At 41.4% G+C, this 19,240-nt stretch overlaps 1 protein-coding gene across 3 annotated transcripts in view; it reads left to right on the top strand.

Moving 5' to 3' along the window:
• The window catches only part of ELOVL6 (ELOVL fatty acid elongase 6), a 118,256-nt gene that overhangs the window by 45,831 nt on the left and 53,185 nt on the right, over nt 1-19,240 (top strand). Inside the window, exons 1-2 of one of the 3 annotated variants that reach the window (XM_030564621.1) lie at nt 13,234-13,241; nt 13,455-13,456. The exons of the other annotated variants lie outside the window; for them this stretch is intronic. The gene's annotated coding sequence lies outside the window, so the exon portion shown is untranslated. Of the gene's footprint in view, nt 1-13,233; nt 13,242-13,454; nt 13,457-19,240 lie in introns of those variants that run through there. 3 annotated transcript variants of the gene reach the window in all.

The following is a 19,240-nucleotide window of genomic DNA, read 5'->3' as shown; positions in this document are numbered from 1 at the left end:
TTTGCTGACCACACAGTACAAGCCTTTCATTATTGTATTTCTCCTACCCCTGCACACCAAGGCATTCAGGACACTGTGTCTCGAAAAACACATTTAAAAGGATAATCAAACACAATACACTGATGTGTGAAGGGTGTGTGGAGATCCACAGACACAATTTATAGCTACTTGTCAATAGCTTAAAATGCATCAGGCTGATGCTAGCCACAAGAATTAATGAGCCTGCTCCCTCCTCTTCTGCCCCACCCTCCAGGAGAGAATTTAGTCCAATAAAAAACACTTTCCTGTGGCCAAGAAACAAGCAAAGATAAAGGTAAGGTAAACAAGAAAGGTTAATTCAGATTATGATATATAGAATGATAGGTTCATGTTTCTATTGAAAATTATAGGTGCTGTAGGAGGTGGCATGTGGGATACAGCTGGTAGCAGTCTTTCCTCTGAAATAATGGGCCATTACTGAAGCAGTGGTCCAGCATGGTAGTAAGGGGAACTGCAGTGTGAAGGTGCCATCTTCTCAATTAAACATAAAACCTAAGTCTAGACCACGTGTGGTTATAAGAGAAGAGATGTTCACCTTGGTGAACTGGTTGAATTTTTAGTTGAGTAATTACATTATGCCTACCTAAAATTCCCCATGTAGTTTTAATGAGTTTCAGTTCCTGTGTAACCTTGAGCAAAGAGCTTAATTGCTCTATGCCTCAGTTACCCATCTGTAAAATGGACAGAGTATTTCTCGCTGTGCTAATGGGGATGTTGTGAGGATAAACTCATTGATTTTGGGAGGAGCTCAAGTACTATGTAGGGGACCATCTAAGGACTCAGATGGAAGATCCAGTCATCTTCATAAAATCATAGAATCATAGACTATCAGGGTTGGAAGGGACCTCAGGAGGTCATCTAGTCCAACTCCCTGCTCCAAGCAGGACCAATTCCCAACTAAATTATCCCAGCCAGGGCTTTGTCAAGCCTGACCTTAAAAACCTCTAGGGAAGGAGATTCCACCACCTCCCTAGGTAACCCATTCCAGTGCTTCACCGCTCTCTGAGTGAAAAAGTTTTTCCTAATATCCAACCTAAACCTCCCCTACTGCAACTTGAGACCATTACTCCTTGTTCTATCATCAGGTACCACTGAGAACAGTCTAGATCCATCCTCTTTGGAACCCCCTTTCAGGTAGTTGAAAGCAGCTATCAAATCTCCCCTCATTCTTCTCTTCTGCAGACTAAACAATCTCAGTTCCCTCAGCCTCTCCTCGTAAGTCATGTGCTCCAGCCCCCTAATCATTTTTGTTGCCCTCCGCTGGACTCTTTCCAATTTTTCCACATCCTTCTTGTATTGTGGGGCCCAAGACTGTACACAGTACTCCAGATGTGGCCTCACCAATGTCAAATAAAGGGGAATGATCACATCCCTCGATCTGCTGGCAATTCCCCTACTTATACAGCCCAAAATGCCATTAGCCTTCTTGGCAGCAAGGGCACATTGTTGACTCATATCCAGCTTCTCGTCCACTGTAACCCCTAGGTCCTTTTCTGCAGAACTGCTTCCTAGCCATTCAGTCCCTAGTCTGTAACAGTGAATGGGATTCTTCCATCCCAAGTGCAGGACTCTGCGCTTGTCCTTGTTGAACCTTTGTGTGTCGGGTTGTGGAATTTTACATCTTACATCCCAGATGTATCTCTGCTTCAGCAATGGTGGAATTGATCACTTATATTACTGTAGTTTGTCAAATGCTTTGGGATCTTTGGCTGAGAGGCATTATAGAAATTAGTCATTACAGAAACTAGTCATTGCTTGTTATGTTGTTTGGAGACCTGAACAGCATGTGTAGCAGTTTAGTCTGCTATAGTGTCTTTAGCAGTGGCCTGTACCAGATGCTTAAGAATAACATAAACCTCCACCACTGATAATTTAGCCAAAGAATTGTGCAGATCTATAGCATGGAGGGAAATTTCTTCCTGAATGCAGCTGGTGATTACTTTATGCTCTGAAACATGAGAGGGGTCAGTGATAGCTTCAGTAGGTTTCAGCTGAGCTATTGTTGTTTATGCATATCTAATTCTCTTTTGAGGCTTGCTAAGCAATAATAACCCACAGCATTGTTAAGTATATATTAACCCGCAGCATTGTTAAGTATACTAAAACTTCTTCTGCTCGAGTCTTCTTTGTTGTATTTACTGCTGAATAAACAACTCTGAATTCTGAAGTTCTCTGTCCACAGGCCAGGTATAGTACAAACAGTGGCACTGCTCTGATTTACCAAAGTGCCTCAACACTGATATGAAAAGACTACTTCTAGACGTGAAAGCATAGTCATTCTCCACACCCTCCACCTCTCTGCTGAGAGTGAGAAATTGTGATGTTGGTTTTTCTGATGCTTCTTTCTACTAGGAACTGAACTGAGACCACCTATTCCTTTCACATGCATTATCAAATAGCCTCCAAATAATAATGACCTTTGGTAACTATGGACATAGGCCAGATTTGAACTATTGAACTGGAGGTAAAAGGATCTATATCCCATTACCAAGCCACTATCCAGTCCTTCTCATTAACATTTTAGTGGCAAAAGCTCAAATGTTATTTCATTAACAGTCATGAAACTAACTACACTTAAGTGCATCTATTAGTAGTGAAGGCAACTGACTTTTGTCCTCTAGAATAAATTCAGTCTGCATTAAGAAAATCTTGTTTTCATATCAAATGAGAGGAATACATTGTAAATGATTAAGAAAGAAATTTTTTTTAAAAATGCAGACAGCTTCTAAACACGTAGTGCTGGGTGCTGCTGATTTCTTAATGCAATCAATTAATGGAATGAATAATCAAAGTGTATCTATTTAGGGAAAGAGGGTCTTGTGCAGCATTTTCATTCTTACTGACTACTTCAGAGGTTCAGAAGGTTTGCAGAGTGGTACTAGGTAAAATGTTTGCATCAAAACTCAAACCCAGTTACATTAAGCCTGGGTTCAAGATTTGATGTTTTGGTACAAAAATTTGCACCCTATTCTGAAATATCTGCCCTAGCCTCCCTGTCTTCATAAACAACCTTCCCATTCCCCGCAAGCCTGGGGACTCCTTACTGACAATTACTGTATTCAGAGAAGGACAGTGGCCTTTTTCCTCTCTCTACTGTCTCTAGGGAGTGTGAGCTGGCCAGTCTCCCATGTTCACTTTTTAGGGGGACCTTAGGTGGTGGAATACTGTCCAATGGTAGGAGGTAGCAGGAAGTGGCCTGAGACTCTGCTATGGGTGAGGCAGGAAACTCTTTTCTTGCTTTAGTAGCTCTGCAGGGAGCTGCAAGGACAGGTAACACCTTCCAAGGTCAATAGCTAGGGAGCGCTCAGTGGTTCCCAATCAATCATAGAATCATAGAACTGGAAGGGACCTTGAGAGGTCATCTAGTCTAGTCCCCTGCACTCAAGGCAGGACTAAGTATTATCTAGACCAGTGCTTCTCAAAGCCAGTCCGCTGCTTGTTCAGGGAAAGCCCCTGGCGGTCCAGGCCGGTTTGTTTACCTGCTGCATCCACATGTTTGGCCGATCGCAGCTCCCAGTCACCGCGGTTTGCCACTCCAGGCCAATGGGGGCTGTGGGAAGGGTGGCCAGCACGTCCCTCGGCCGGCATCGCTTCCCGCAGCTCCCATTGGCCAGTGGGAACCGTGATCGGCCAAACCTGCAGACACGGCAGGTAAACAAACTGCCCTGGACTGCCAGAGGCTTTCCCTGAACAAGCGGCAGCCCGACTTTGAGAAGTACAAATCTAGACCCCCCTGACAGGGGTTTGTCCAACCTGTTCTTAAAAATCCCCAATGATACGAGTTTCCTCAACCTCCCTAGGCAATATATTCCAGTGCTTAACCACTCTGACAGTTAGGAAGTTTTTCCTAATGTCCTTGCTGCAATTTAAGTCCATTGCTTCTTGTCCTATCTTCAGAGGTTAAGAAGAACAATTTTTCTCCCTCCTCCTTGTAATGACCTTTTATGTACTTGAAAACTGTTATCATGTCTATGCTCAGCCTTCTTTTCTCCAGACTAAACAAACGCAACTTTTAAAATCTTCCCTCAAAGGTCATGTTTTCTAGACCTTTAATCATTTTTGTTGCTCTTCTCTGGACTTTCTCCAATTTATCCACATCTTTCCTGAAATATGGCTCTTCGAACTTAACAAAATACTCCAGTTGAGGCCTAATCAGCGTGGAGTAGAGCGGAAGAATTACTTCTCGTGTCTTGCTTACAATACTCCTGCTAATACATCCCAGAATGATGCTTGCTTTTTTTCGCAACAGCATTACACTGTTGACTCATATTTAGCTTGCACTTCTTCCTAGGCAGTCATTTCCCATTTTGTATGTTGAAATGATCAAGAAGGTGAGGCCATGTAATTCCTTGCATGTGGCTGAGTGAGAACAGTTTTGTTATCATGGTGCCCTCAAAGGCTACGGGAGCGATAGCTCAATGGGGTCCAAATCCCAAATAAATCCGTTTTACCCTGTATAAAGCTTATACAGGATAAACTCATAAATTGTTCGCCCTCTATAATACTGATAGAGATATGCACAGCTGTCCTCCTCACCCCAGGTATTAATACATACTCTGGGTTAATTAATAAGTAAAAAGTGATTTTATTAAATACAGAAAGTAGGATTTAAGTGGTTCCAAGTAGTAATAGACAGGACAAAGTGAATTACCAAGCAAAATAAAATAGAACACACAAGTCTATGTCTGAATTAAAAGCCTTCTCCAAAGAGGCAGAAGAATCTGCATTTGAGTGCCTACCAGGGTGCACAAAGAAATGGGAAAACGCAGTAGACACTAAAGCTAAATAGTGTGAACAAAGCTTGTCCACCATAGATTTGCTGTTAATCTTGTGTCTTTTGGTAATTCATCTATGGGTTAAAACAAAGGAGTTAATACTCATGGTACACCCTTTAAAGAGGTGGGACATACCTGGTTTATGGAAAAAACTTGTACATGCCAGGAATGGTAACAAGACAGTCCCACAAGCATATTACTTTTCAGCCTATACCTGTAAACAGGCTGGAAGATTGGGACAGCAGCAAAAGCATAACAGGTTCATGCTGCTATATAGAAGGGGAAACTGAGGCACACCACCTCATGGCATTGGTGGCTAATTGCCAAGACACCTACACTTTAACAGATATTGCTGTCTGCATTCTGTTAGCAATACTACACCCCAAATGTTTTCAGGCACCTGAGGACCAGGAACCCCAAAACTTGCTAGAACAATTATGAATGACATCATATAGTTTAAAGGTACTGAAAGGGAATGTGACCAAAGACAAACAGGGATTTTACATGTATTGCCTCTGCCGTGAACAGTGTTCAAGTCTCTGGCAGTAAGTTCAGGAGGAGGGTATGACGTTGTACCCCATAAAGCTTTATGGAAATATGCTTATGAATGTGTAGATGCCATAACTGGAATATGTTTTATGCCACATATGCCCTGTAACATATCTCTGTAAAGGTTATGATCAACTGAATCTATTCATCCTGTTTGTATGCATGTGTCATTGTTGTGTTCAAAGTTATGAATACTGGCTGTGTACTTGCTTGATTTCTAAGTAGCCTTAGTAAAGTATTTGGTCAGCATCTTGAGAAAGGAATGTGCAAGTTAAGTGCTCAGTCAAGAAGCAACCACAATCTGGGTCCCACTGGGATAGGTACTTTACAGACACATAGTACAGGGACAGACATGCCTCAAGAGCTTACGGTGTAAATAGACCAGACAAAGACAGGGAAAGGAAGAATCCCAATTTTACAGAAAGGGAACTGAGAAATTAAATGACTCATAGAAAAGTTAATGGGAGGAGTATGTGAAAGTGTGATTTGGCATTATACATAACAATGATTTATTAGTTACTGTAAAACAAAGATGAAGCTGTAGGCTTTGTTTTTAATAAGTCCTGCTCTTATTTTTATGCATTAGTTGCCTTCTAAAGGCTTGTCTAGACTAAGTAAACTTGCACCAGAGTAACTACATTGATGTAAGCCAGCGGTTCTCAAACTTCATTGCATCGTGACCCACTTCTGACAACAAAAATTACTACACGGCCGCTGGAGGGGGGACCAAAGACCAAGCCTGCCCAAGCACTGCCACCCTGGGCAGGGCAGGGGGACAAAGCTGAAGCCCAAGGTCTTCTGCCCTGAGTGGGGGACATGTAACTTTAACCCTGGGCAGTGGGGCTTGGGCTTGGGCTTCAGACTTGCTGTGACTATTGGCCAACACCAGCCTTGGTGACCCCATAAAATGGGGTCCTGACCCACAGTTTGAGAACCCCTGATGTAAGCATACTGCTGCAGATCCCAGTGCAAGTGGGAGCTAGCATTAGTAAGTTGCACTGGTGCGGTGAATTTACTCTGAGCAAAAAAGCCCAGTATAGACAGGGCTTTCTTTTTCACTGGGGGCATGAAAACATGTTCTTATGTACCAGCGAAAATTCCCCCATGAGTTTGGTCCCTCACAGGTTCTCTGACGCTGACCTGGGAGGAAGATGAGCCTTTTCTTGAATAGAGATGTAACCAGCATACTCCTACCAGTTGGCCTGCAGGTAATAGGAGTTGCATGAGTGTGATTTCCAAGGAGCACCTTTCCCCTGTGGGTAATACAATCCTTCCATGATATTCTCTGTCATTGCCAGCTTGGCACTGTAATGAGAATGTATATTTCAGAATCAGAATCACATACAAAATCTTGATACAAAATGTGTTCTATTACCTGAAACAAGGCTCTCTAGTAGGCTCTCTAGTAGGCCAAACATCGCAATTGAAGTGGGTAGGCAAGAAATGAACTCCTTTGAGGGAAGTGTCTTGTGAAATTAGAAATGCAAAGGGGTAATGTGAATAATAATCTAAAACAGGCAATAGTGTGTAGCCATGAAGTGCAGTTGAGGGGCCAGTAACATCCTCTGCAATTATTTGCCATGGTCTGTCTATGACTATTGGTTTCAAAGGGCCAGAAGAGCAGTAGTTCTATGCATTGTGCAGTCTTCACATGCGTTCACGCGATGCTGAATGTCTGAGTGTAGCACTGGCTGCCAACCATAACTAGGCAGAAGTTTCTTCATCTTCATAATTCCCAAATATATTTCATGAGATACATCTAGGACTATTTGTCACAATGCTTCTGGGATGATCACCTGGGCTCCTCTACATAAGATATGCCCAGTCGTGCATCTACAAAATTCGTTCTGAGCTCACAGTGAAGAATGTTTACAAAGTTCTCTTAAGGACTGGGTCTGTCCAATCTGTTGGTATAGTATGCATTACCTTGTACCGTTCAGCATCTTGAAGAGTGGTTTCAGTGGTCAGCCCTTAGTCAAATCCTCAAAAATTGTTTGTTTATTTTGTTAGCTGATGAAGAATTCCAATAGTGAAATATACAAGCCTAAAGTGTCCCAGGACTACTTTAAATTCTGCTAGGATATGTCTAGCATAAAACCAGAAAGAGAATCAAGGAGATGAATGTGGCTTCCTCATATCCCCACATCCAGCTTCTAAGCTGGCACTCTGGGCATATAGCTGGAGAGTGGTTGGGCCGGAAGAGCTGCTTGCTTCCACCTATTGGAAGAGAGCAGCTTGAACTTCCTCCAATGATTGCCCAGCTCAACTAGTCAATGCAGGGATATGTGTGGCCATGGCCCCATTCTCATTCCTCCCATACCCTTTGTAGCTGTTAGTTTTATGGTCCTTGCACTCAAGGAACCTGGTAAACTGGAACTAATCCTTGTGCATGGCCATTGCCAGGAGCGGGAAAGGACTTACCAGCTGGCGCCCTCTACTCCCCTGACATACTCATGTAAGGCTAGCCACATTCTACCCTTTAACGTGTGAACATACCTTTCTTGCTTTGTCTCTAGCTTTGAATTTCTCTCCTTCTCTAATGTATTATTAACTCTGTAAATTGCCTTTGGATACTCTGTAAATTGCCTTCTACAGAGAAGCTAGTTATTTTGTGTTGTATTGCACTCACACCCAGAAGTCCCATTCAGTATCAGGGTTTTGCTGTGCTAGTTGTTGCACAAATATGTAGGTAGCTGTCGTCTCTGCCCTGAAGAGCTTACAGTCTGCTGTTTTTGTACTGGAACAGCTCAAAAGTAATGGAATCATCTGCGCAGGTTTTCAGGTCAGGACTGGGGGGGTTATCAAGCCCTCTGTTTCACAAGCATTCCCAATCACATTTTTAAAAAGAAAAGCAAAAAGAACTTACCTGTCTTCCCTCCTTACCAGTGTGAGAGCAAACTGAGGTGGCTAATATGGAGGGATGGAGTTTTTTGTGCTGTAGACATCTAATGTTGAAGAGTTGTAAAAGCAAACAATATTAGGGTTACAATAGGGCACCATGACATCCCTTTCTGTTTAAAGTGTCTGTGTTTGTTATGTATACATGCCAATTACATGTGGCCTTTGAGCCCATGGCAACATGCCATTGCAGTCCTCAGTAACATTTTGGTTGTGTTTTTGTGGTAGCTTTGTGCTAGTGAACTTGCCAAACAATAGTTCAGATTATTCCTCACAAATTTTTCATTGTTGTATATTTTATTTAAAATGAGTATAAGAATACCCCAAGCCTTCTCAGTAGTCAAAAAGTGTTTTGCGTTAAGCAGAGGCAGCAAATCCTTTTTCACTCTTTAGAAATTGAAGTGGCTTGCATGCAGCAGTTGCAGTATTCTCTTTGACACAACACTAATGCCATTTGACTAGCCAAATCCATTCCCTACACCTCATATTTTAAAAGGAAACTTTGGATAGAGGGAGTATTATTGGGGTATATGCCAAAAGGTAGTTTAATATCCCTCTCCTAAACCAGGTAAAAAATGCTTCCACATACTGTATTGGAGAATAGAGATCGTTGACAGTGAACATTTTCTCTCTTGGCTACCTGCAGCACATAAGAGTCAGTTATGACCAATAATGCCATTTTTCCTGTGTTAATTAAAATAGTAATTGCATAACCCCAGAGAGCCCACCAAAATCACTGTGTACACATTGTTACTTTCTATTGTCTGTAGTTTTTAAGTTTGATTAGAACTCAAACTAATTAACTGGTTTGGTTGAAACATCTCAGAAAAATCAAACTTTACTCAGTTTATATGTTGCAAATTTGGGACAGGCACACTGAGTTTTTCTTATGAAACACAGAGGTTGTACTCCTACATTAAGTGCAAAACAAAACACAAACTTAACAGCTGTGGCTTCATCATAATTCACGAGGCCAGATTCTGATATCCTTAGACATTTTGTTAGTGAACTCATGTTCTTTAATAGGACCACTTGAGCAGTTTGGTACTATTCAATATGGGTAGGGCCATGAATCTCAGCATATCTGCTTTACCTTCCATCCACCTAAAGCACTTTACAAACATTCAAGTGTCATAACAGTCCTGTGAGTTAGGCAGGTGCTATCCCCCTCTTATAAAGGTGTAAACTAAGACATAGGTTAACTGGCTGGTCTGAGATTACAAAAACTCTGCTAGCGCTAAGACAAGAATCTGTTTTGCCTAACTTCCAGGTCTGTACCGTAACCCCATTACTGTTTTTTGGGAGGAGGTTCTGAATATGAATCTAGCATTTCTAAAATACTGGAGAGAAAAGTCCATCTCTGCATTCAAACATAAATATAAAGGACAGTGTTCTGTAGGTATAGTTCTGATTTTTTTTAAATGAACCACCAGCTTCATATAAGATTGACAGATACCTAAAAGAAGGGCTTTGTTGAACTTTCTGTTGATAGCTAGACAGACTAAAACATAAACCAAGGTCTAAAAATAAATATATTCAAATTCAGCACAGCAGTGAATGTGTTTAGGGTTGTTTGGTTTTTAATCTTGGCACAACCTAATACACTTGGCAGCCTCTGCTCATGAGATTGCTGGGATCCTGCAGGTCAAGAACGAAGTCTAGTTCTCTTGTCTGTGTCTGCTCAGGAGAGGCCCAGAACCAAACAGTAGTTATAATGAAAGACAAGACTGGGGAAGACTACAGAATTGCACAGTACCTTTGTGAATTTATTCTAGAAGATAAGCGGCATACATATGTTGTTAAATAGCTTCTTCCTCCTTTCTCTGCCCTGTACCTTTATACAGAACATAAAATCTCACTGATTCATTTTCATCAAAAAACAATTTTCTAGCCTTCTGAGTAGATGAGAAAACATGAACACAGCTAAATACATTTTGCAGTAGATGGAATAAACTCTCTGAAGTGCTCACAAAGTGATTTTCAAAATTGCATTTGCGTGTGTGCAATTTTTGATGAATACAAGTATTCACATCAAAAGCGTTTTTGTCTTCATTCAGTTGTGGAACATAATATACCATGTGATTTTTTTTCTAACCAATCACAGTTAGTCAACACAGGCAAATACAGGTAAGAAATAAGATACAAAATTTTAACTACTGCAACAAATCACCAAGGGAAATGGTAGATTCCCAATGTCTTGATGTCTTTAAATCATGCTGGACACTTTTCTGGAAGATATGCTTTAGCCAAACACACATGATTGGGCTCAATAAAAGAGTAAATGGGTGAAATTCAATGAGCTGCGTTGTACAGACATTCACACTAGATGAGCTGATGGTCCCTTCTGGCCTTAAGATTCATGAACTTCAAAAAGAAAATAGGGAATAATCACAGAAAACTGCTTGTGCCAAGCGCCAGTTATGAAAATAATAATTGAAAAGGAAGACCCATTAGGAAACTGGAATCTGCTCCAAGATATTCTGCAAGCAGATAAGTTATTGATTACAATTATTCTCTGAACTCTTCTGTATGGCACGTTGTACAGTCATGTTGGCCCATACCAGCAAAATTACCTCTGTGAAACTGCATCAACCTCTAAGTGGAAAAAAGAGTGGAAAAATCAGGCTTTTTAGCTATAAAAGTTGTCAACTATGTAATTGTAACCCTTCTGCCAGGCTGAATTGATAGCAGCAAGGGCTGGGTTCAATACATAGGGGTCCCTTCCCTACAACGTAATGCAAAACCAGCTCGAGCCCCCACCCAGTGACCTGGGAAAATCTTACACACACTCCTTGGCACCTCGAAGAGGCAATACTTCCCCTCTCACAAGCACAGAGTCTCGGTGTAGCAAAAAAAGTTTAATTACATGAGATAAACAACAAGCATTAAATTGGGAAAACACCTCAACTAGAGTTCATAGACCAAACCATGAGCAAAGACCCACCCCAGGGAATTGAGCCGTGTCCGTTTCCCTGGGCTCTTGAGTCCAGCAACCCCCAAATCACCCCAAGACTCCAAAGTCCAATACCCCAGATGTCCCTAGAGTCCAACAACCCAAAGATCACCTGCAGTCCCAAAAGTCGCGCAATCCAAAAGTCTCTGTCCCAGGTCAGTGCAGCCCCAGAGTTCGAGAGTCTATCTGCAGAGGTCTCCCCCCCCAGCCTGGGTAGAAAGGGGCACCTTACGTGGTCCGGGGCCAACTGCCCTGCCTCTCCGTGGGGTTCTGCTTCCGCCTTCTCCACGAACTGCTCCGCTCTACCAGCCACTCCACTCTGCTCCTCCAGCCGTCTTCATAAACTGCTCCACTCCGCCAGCTGCTCTGCTCCACCAGCCGTCCCGTGATCCGCTCCAGCCATCCCCGCAAACTGCTCAGCTCCACAAACTGCTCCACTCCGCTCTGCCAGCTGCTCTGCTCTGCAGTATAGCTTCAGGCTCCCCAGCTATTTAGCACAGTACTCAGTGCTCTCAGCTCAGCAATTCCAGCTATTTAGTGATTTCAGCTCACAGTAGGGGAGCCCCAGTGCTAGTGCACCATTAGCCCATAGTGAGTTCAGCTCAGTAACCTGTATCTAGATTCTTAAGGGAATCAAAAACCAACTCTGATATTCCACAGTGAAGAGAGGAGTAAGTGGAACTGATGCTTCTGACTCACACAAGGAGCCTGCACCCCCAGGTACAGATACTTGCCCCCAGCTTCTCTCAATTCACTGGGTTTTGGAACCCATGTCCCTTGTCTAGCAAGTGCTATTTAGTTGATAGTGAAATCCTTTATCATAAAACAGTTTCGTAGTTCCTCATTTACTTAATCAGGGTGACAACACTTTATTCCTCCTGCCCCAATAACAAATAATTTGGGGATCCCACAGCTGTGAAAGTAACCATTTTAGGCTGCCGTGGGCTATGCTAGGTGGAGTGGGTGTGCCTATGCAAACACGATCAGCCTCTGAAATTCTTTTCCACACATGCCATAATTCACCACCAGATGTCAGGGTAGAGCTCATCCTGACTCTGCTTACATAATTAACACGTGCAAGATAAACTGCATGACTTGATGCTAAAGATTAACTTGCCATGAGCGTAAAATAGCACCAGTATACACATGGGTAACTTTTGGACATCTTAGTCTATTTATGGTGACATAATATCTCCATGATGTAATTACCTTGGTCTGGATGGATGCCTAAAATGTAACCTTTGGAATCTTAAAATGTGGTGCATAGCTACCATCTTGCATAATTTACAATAGATATGAAAGTATGGCCCATGGAGACTACTGATTCCAGTAGGCCATAGTCCAAGTCTCCTATTCATCTGTCTCTGTGAATATCTTTGTCTTTATGTCTTTATTGCTATTGAACTCAATCAACAAGCAATTTCCATTTATCTAACAAGGAAGAAAGATACAGGCAACTAGTATGGTTGTGAAGTTTTTGGTTGGCTGGTTGGTTAATTTTTCAGGTGTCCACATATGATATTATACATACCCATTAAGTATGGCCCTGAGAATCCTGGCAAAATACCACTTTAGCTGTGGGTGTTGCAAAGTCAGGTCACCCCTAAATTAAACTAGAAAGAGAAAACTGTAGTAAGTGGACTAGTATTTGTTTGCAGAAGGAAATGATTAGTGATAGCAAGAAGGCATGGCACTGAAAAAAGACTTGCATTGTGTGCCAAGGCATACCAGTGTGACAGCCCATTCAGTGCTAAGTGGAACACGGTTGTCAGTGCTCTCACAGCTCAGTGAGTGATATACAGGCTGTGCTGGGCACACAGCAAAGAGCAATTTATGTATAAATTTGGAAAGCTTTGTAACATTTGGGGCATGTTCTGGAAAATGGCATCTTAGCTGGGGCCTTTTTCTTCCCTCTCTTCCTCTCTGCCCCACCCCCCACACACTGTATGCTACGGAACCAACATGTTCATTTGTAGTCCTTACAAAAACAGTAAAAGAGCAACAAGAGTGAAAGGATGAAAGAGAATGTCTTCCTTAACTCAAAAGGCATTAATATAACTGAATTCATCTGCAGGGATAACATCTGGTCATGACATGAAAGCAGTGGCACAGATTCACTGATGCTCTTATAAAAGCTGTAATTGTTTGAAGAAACTGGTAGAAGACAGTTTCCTGCATGTAGGTTTGAATACAGCAGGTACTCTTGACTTGAACTGCTTTTATCAAAAAGGCCTGTTAAGTGGTTATGTCCCATAAGATGCATTATTTCCATTGAAAAGAGCCTACTTTTCCATGTCCCCCAGTCTCTTAGGAAAAAAATGTTCTACTGCACAAGTTTCTAACATTTACTGTATGTGGTGTGGTAATTTCCCATTAATTCAAGACAAGCCTGCCTTTTTATTAGTCATTTTCTTCACCTGCCACATAGAGAGATTTATGCAACAGCCACAATACCGGCTGTTTAAAAAGGTGCCAGTCAATATAATCACATCTACAGCTCGCAAATGATTTACAAGGCACCAGTGTTTGCCAAGAAAAATAAAGACTTGAGAAAACTCTTGGTTTTTTTTTTTCCTTTTGTTCTACAACTGACCATAACTGTTAAGCTTTTCAACACCTTTGTTGCTTATGGAAACAGTAACCCCATACCCTTTTGCTGGCTGCCACCTTAACAAGTATAATAAACCACGCCGATTGGATGTCTCTATGGATTTCATACTGGATTATCTCTGGAATTTTTGGCTTAGATTTTCAAAGCAGTGTAAGGGGTTTGGACACTCAATTCTCAGTCAAATTAATTAATTGAATTTCTCATTTCCTAAAATAAGGTAATCAAACTGTTACAGAATTCCTGTCTGGAAATTTTCAAATGATCCAAACCACAAATTCAGACCTGGTTTGGATATTAAACAGAGCAATGACTGCAACAAATGTACAATAGGAGGACTTTACTCATGAATATGAGGTCAGAAAAATGTGGAATTGGAGGCTTCTACTGATTTTTCTCACTTTTTACATTTATTTTTAAAAAGGCTGCCTGATGCATAATTACCCATAACTTCTTAATTAACTAAAACTTATATTTATGAAGTGAATAATGAGAAAACCAAATTAAAAGTTACATAAAAAGCCACTGATGGACAGTCAGAGTAAAAAAAAAAAAATTCCTGGAGCTATATAATGTGATAAAATAAAGTATACCTACATCATATACTATTAGCTGTATAGTGTTCTATAGCTTGAGATACGTCTGTAGATTTACTATAGGAACATGAATTGCCCTTGATGGCGGTGGGCGTTCTGCTTAAAAATCACAACAGCACTCAGCCATTCACAAAGTTGGTTTTGAACTTTACACTGCTGTATTATCGCCTAGCTATTGGTGACTTCATTAAGTCCAATATTATGAGATGCTCATTTAAAAATTGAACAGAGCTACTTTTAAAGAAATAGCAATTTGTTGTGGCAGTTAATACCAGTTATTGCTTCTACCATAGTAGCAGACTGTTCCACTATAGTCTGTTCCATTATCGTTGTAATCACTTGCACCCTCACAATCTGTTACCTTGTTTCTTAATCCCCTTTTGTATTTTCCATATTCTAACAGTTACTAATGGTTTGTGCACCAGGCTGGTAAAATGGGGGTTATACAGTCCTTTTTGGATACACTAACATTGGTTTTTTTTATTTAGTACTTTAATAAGCTATATTCTTTATATTGCTATTTCTAAAGGATCCTTGAGCAAATGGGAATGTTTTATTATTTGTTTGATTAATATTCCATCCTACCATTCCTTGATTTCTGCCCCAAAATCTATTTTCTGGTAAGGGCATCTTAGAACAGCAGTGGAGCTAAAATTAAGGTTTGGGGGCCTGGTTCTGCAAATTCCTGCTCTGATGTGTAGGGGCTGTGTGAGAGCGAATAAGGGCTATCTGGGTGAATTAAGTTCTGGGGGGGTCAGTGTGAGGGAAATTGAGCACTAGGGGCAGGAAATTCATTCCAAGTCTGATAGACTGCAGAACTAAGATTTTACATTCCAGTGAGGTGGCTGTAATGGAAGCTAAATGAGTTGTTGTTTTTTCCCCCAAAGCCATCATTATATCCTTGAATTCCTGACCAGCTGGGCTGTTCTACTTGCTTAGCAGCCCAGTGAATAGAGACTGCTTCCACTTGAGACTGCTTCTCACTCTCAGGTGGTTGCCAGCCTCTCCACAAATGAGATGAAGTGGATTGAGATGGGTTTGGCTACTTCCGAAATGTATTGTCTTCATTGCTGGAGTTTTACTGGTTTCAGTGGTTCTGGATTTAATGGTGAAGCTGGAGGCTGTAATCTATTACATGGCTCTCATAGATTAGTGAAAGTCAACAGCAAGGAAATGTTGAGTTTGTTATTCATTACTGGGGATTTAACCCTCCTCTGGGAATACAAAGTGCCAACCCCCCTTAACCATGGTTAAATGCTTGTTCAAGAATACACCATCTTAATGACCTAACCAGTTAAGATTCGGGGCCAAATTCTCTGGTGCATTCAGTCTTTACTGGTCACATTAGAGGTAGTGGAGCTGCAAAGGAGAGGGTTGCCGCTTCCTAATCTAGGATGTGGTGTTTAGAGCTTTTTCAGGGCTACTGTAAATAGTGCCTGTCATAGTATCTTTCCCCAATCTGAACCTTAGAGTCCAAAAGTTGGGGTACTAGCATGAATTCCTCTAAGCTTAATTACCTGCTTAGATCTGATAAGCTGCCACCAATCAGGAATTCCAGTGCCTGATACACTCTGGTCCCCCCAAAAACGTTCCCTGGGGACCCCAAGACCCAAATTCCTTGAGTCTCACAACAAAGGGGAATAAATTATTTCCCTTCCCCTTCCTTCCTTCCTCCCAGCTCTTTCCCGCCCTGGGTACACTAGGAGATCACCGTGATTCAAACTCCTTGAATCACCACACAGAGAGGAATGTTACCTTCCCCCCCCCTTTTCCCTTCACCCAGAGGCAATACAGATTCAAACTCCGTGAATCTAAAACAAAGAGGAAATTCACCTTTCCCTTCTCCCCACCAATTCCCTTGTGAGTACAGACTCAATTCCCTTGAGCCTCAACAAGGGGAAAAAATCAGACAGGTCTTAAAAGCAAAACTTTTAATAAAAAGAAAGAAAAAAGGTAAAAGTTATCTCTGCAATTTAGATGGTAAAAGTTACAGGGTCTGTCAGCTTATAGAAACTGGAGAAAAAGCCTCCTCCAGCAGAAATACAATTTAAAATACTTTCAGCCAAATACACATTAGAACTCTACCAGCCAGATACACATTAAATTTCTACCAGCCAGATACACATTAGCAAATAAAGAAAAAACAATCAAAAAGACTAAACCGCCTTTCTACCTTTTGTACTTACTAAATTTGAACAGAAGATTAGAGAGCCTGTAGGTATGTGTGGTTACTCTCAGAACCCAGAGAGAACAAAGCCAAACCCAAAAAACACAAACAAAGGCTTCCCTCCACCGAGATTTGAAAGTATCTTGTCTCCTGATTGGTCCCCTGTCAGGTGTTTGGTTCCCTGTTTGTTAACCCTTTATACGTAAAAGAGACATTAACCCTTAACTATCTGTTTATGACAGTGCCCCAGGTTGTGGTCTGCCTTTTAAACATTGCTGGAGCACAGCATGGTCTAGCCACATCCCTGATTCACTCCTGCTCTGCCCCCTGCACCAGCAGAATCCCCAGCTGGTAGCATAAGCAGTGCAAAGGTTTTGTAACCAGGCTCAATGTTGAGTCCTTTTTCTCAAACCTTCCTTGTTGATGGGGAAGGTTGAAAAGGTTGTGGCAAGATTTCTGCAGCGCTGTCTGGATACCTCTAATTTCCTATCAGCCACGTTTTAGGTCTGGGTACTCTACAGTGATTTAATTAGTAATCTTGGTCACTGATTTCCTCCTGGCAATGAAGGAAGATTAGGAGTCCTGTCAGATTTTCTTAGATCTGTCAAGAAGCCCTTGATACTGATGACCACAGGGTGCTGTGGGCATGCTTCCAGGACCTGTCAGAATGGTGGGTCTGTTCTTTGGCAGCTCTGTTCTTTCTTTCCTGAGAGGTGTGAGCAAGTATTCTTGGGTAATTGGTCACCCACTCCAAGGGTTCTCACCTGAAGATTCTGTTGTGTCACCTCTCTGCTTCAGTGTATATGTGAGGTTATTATGATAGATAGCAAGTTGCTTTGTGCTGCAGTGCTATCATTATGATGACACCCTGTAACTGTGCCTTTGTAGGTCACAACTGACAATGCCAAATTCGGGACGAACTGCTGAGAAATAGGGCAAACACAGCCCAAAACTGGTGGTTATTTTTAATAAGATATACCAAACCAACCACGAAAGTAAACTGCTGTTTCACCACACTGGCTGACAAGAAAACATGATGGCAGTTTTCTCAGGCATTCCAGTTTCTATATTACCACCAAAAACACTATATTCAGAAATGAGTGGTTCTTTACAATCAGTCTCATCAAATAGGTTTTTCTGATCCCAAAGGACCAACCACACACCCAGGTCAATACAGAACTTAGATCTGACCCAAAAAAGCACACGGATTCCAGTCCTTTAGTATCTAAAATTTAAAGATTTATAAAAAGAAAAGAAAGAAAGAGTTAAAATTGGGTAACGGAATTAATTACATACAGTGAGGGCAAAGTTATTGGTTTAGGCTTGTAGCAGTAATGGAATAAACAGCTGACTTAAGTCAAGTCTCTGGAATTCATCCACAGCTCAGATGGGTTATTTAGTCTTCTGTTCGGTTTATTTAGTCTTCTGCTTCAGTTTTTAGCAAAGTTCCTCCAGAGGTAAGAAGCAGAATTGAAGACAAAATGGAGGTGTTTTCAGGGCCTTTTATAGCTTTTGCTATGTGAAGGGCATCCCATTGTTCTTATTGTGGGAAATTACAGCACCAAGATGGAGTTTGGAATTACACGGGCAAGTCACACGTTCATGTCGAATTTCCCCTCAGTCATTGCGGGAAGCCATTACATACACTCCAGACAGCAAGTTTACATGACAGTCCACTCAGTGTAAGTGGGTGTCTTCCATAGTCCATTGTCAACCAAGTGTTTCTTGATGAACCACTTAATTTGAACAGTTCCTTCAAGATGTGCTGGCTAGCTGCCTTGTGGGTGTTACCCCAGGAGCCAACATTTGAAATCCAAGTATAGAGCCAATACTTATAACTTCACATACAAAAATGATACATTCATACAGATAGTATAATCATAACCAGCAAAATATAACCTTTTCATAGACACCTCAGTCAGCAACCCTTGTACAATATTTTCTGCAAATTTATCACAGTGGTTACAACAGTGATCACACACCCATATCTATATTGTCTTTTACTAATATCCAGACAGTGCAGATGTCTTGCTTTCCTGGCCAGTTCCTCCATCCAATTTTTTTTTTTTTGGTAAATTGATCTTCTAATTTATATTTTTCATGCATGCTTTTATTTTGGTTGTCCAAGGATAACATTCTAGATCTGAATGAGTTAATATGCAAACATTTCCCAAATACCTTCCATCAATTTTGCATGAATAAACTTGAACATATCTTTGGATGCCCCTGTTGGTAAGGTTGGTGTGTGATTTTTGAGAAAGTCTTCGGTGTCCCGTTATATTTCTTTGGAGTAAGTCATGTTAACCCTCTTGAAAAAGAAGAGGCCCCTGCATGACATTTTTCACAATCCAGCGGTAGCTGTGACAATATTTCTGAGCAAGTGCCCCTAAATGTTGTAAATGGTCATTGTCTGTTGGAGAGTCGGTCACTTAGGACAGTTATACAATCAGCTTGCTGCTGACTTTTATCATTAAATATCCTATGTTCCATTTGGGTAATTACATTTTTCCTACCTTCATTCCCTTGCCATTTCAATAGATACTGTCATTTAAACTGCTTAAGAGTTACTGTTGCTATTGCAGTGGTAGAGGACTGACATTTCCATCACAGTGCATTGGATCTAGCACAGGTACTATGGCAAAGACAACCTTATTC

Source organism: Gopherus evgoodei, chromosome 5 (assembly GCF_007399415.2).
Source record: "Gopherus evgoodei ecotype Sinaloan lineage chromosome 5, rGopEvg1_v1.p, whole genome shotgun sequence".
Classification (NCBI taxonomy): domain Eukaryota; kingdom Metazoa; phylum Chordata; order Testudines; family Testudinidae; genus Gopherus; species Gopherus evgoodei.
Note: the sequence above shows the minus strand (reverse complement) of the source record. Positions and strands in the feature narration are given on the sequence as shown.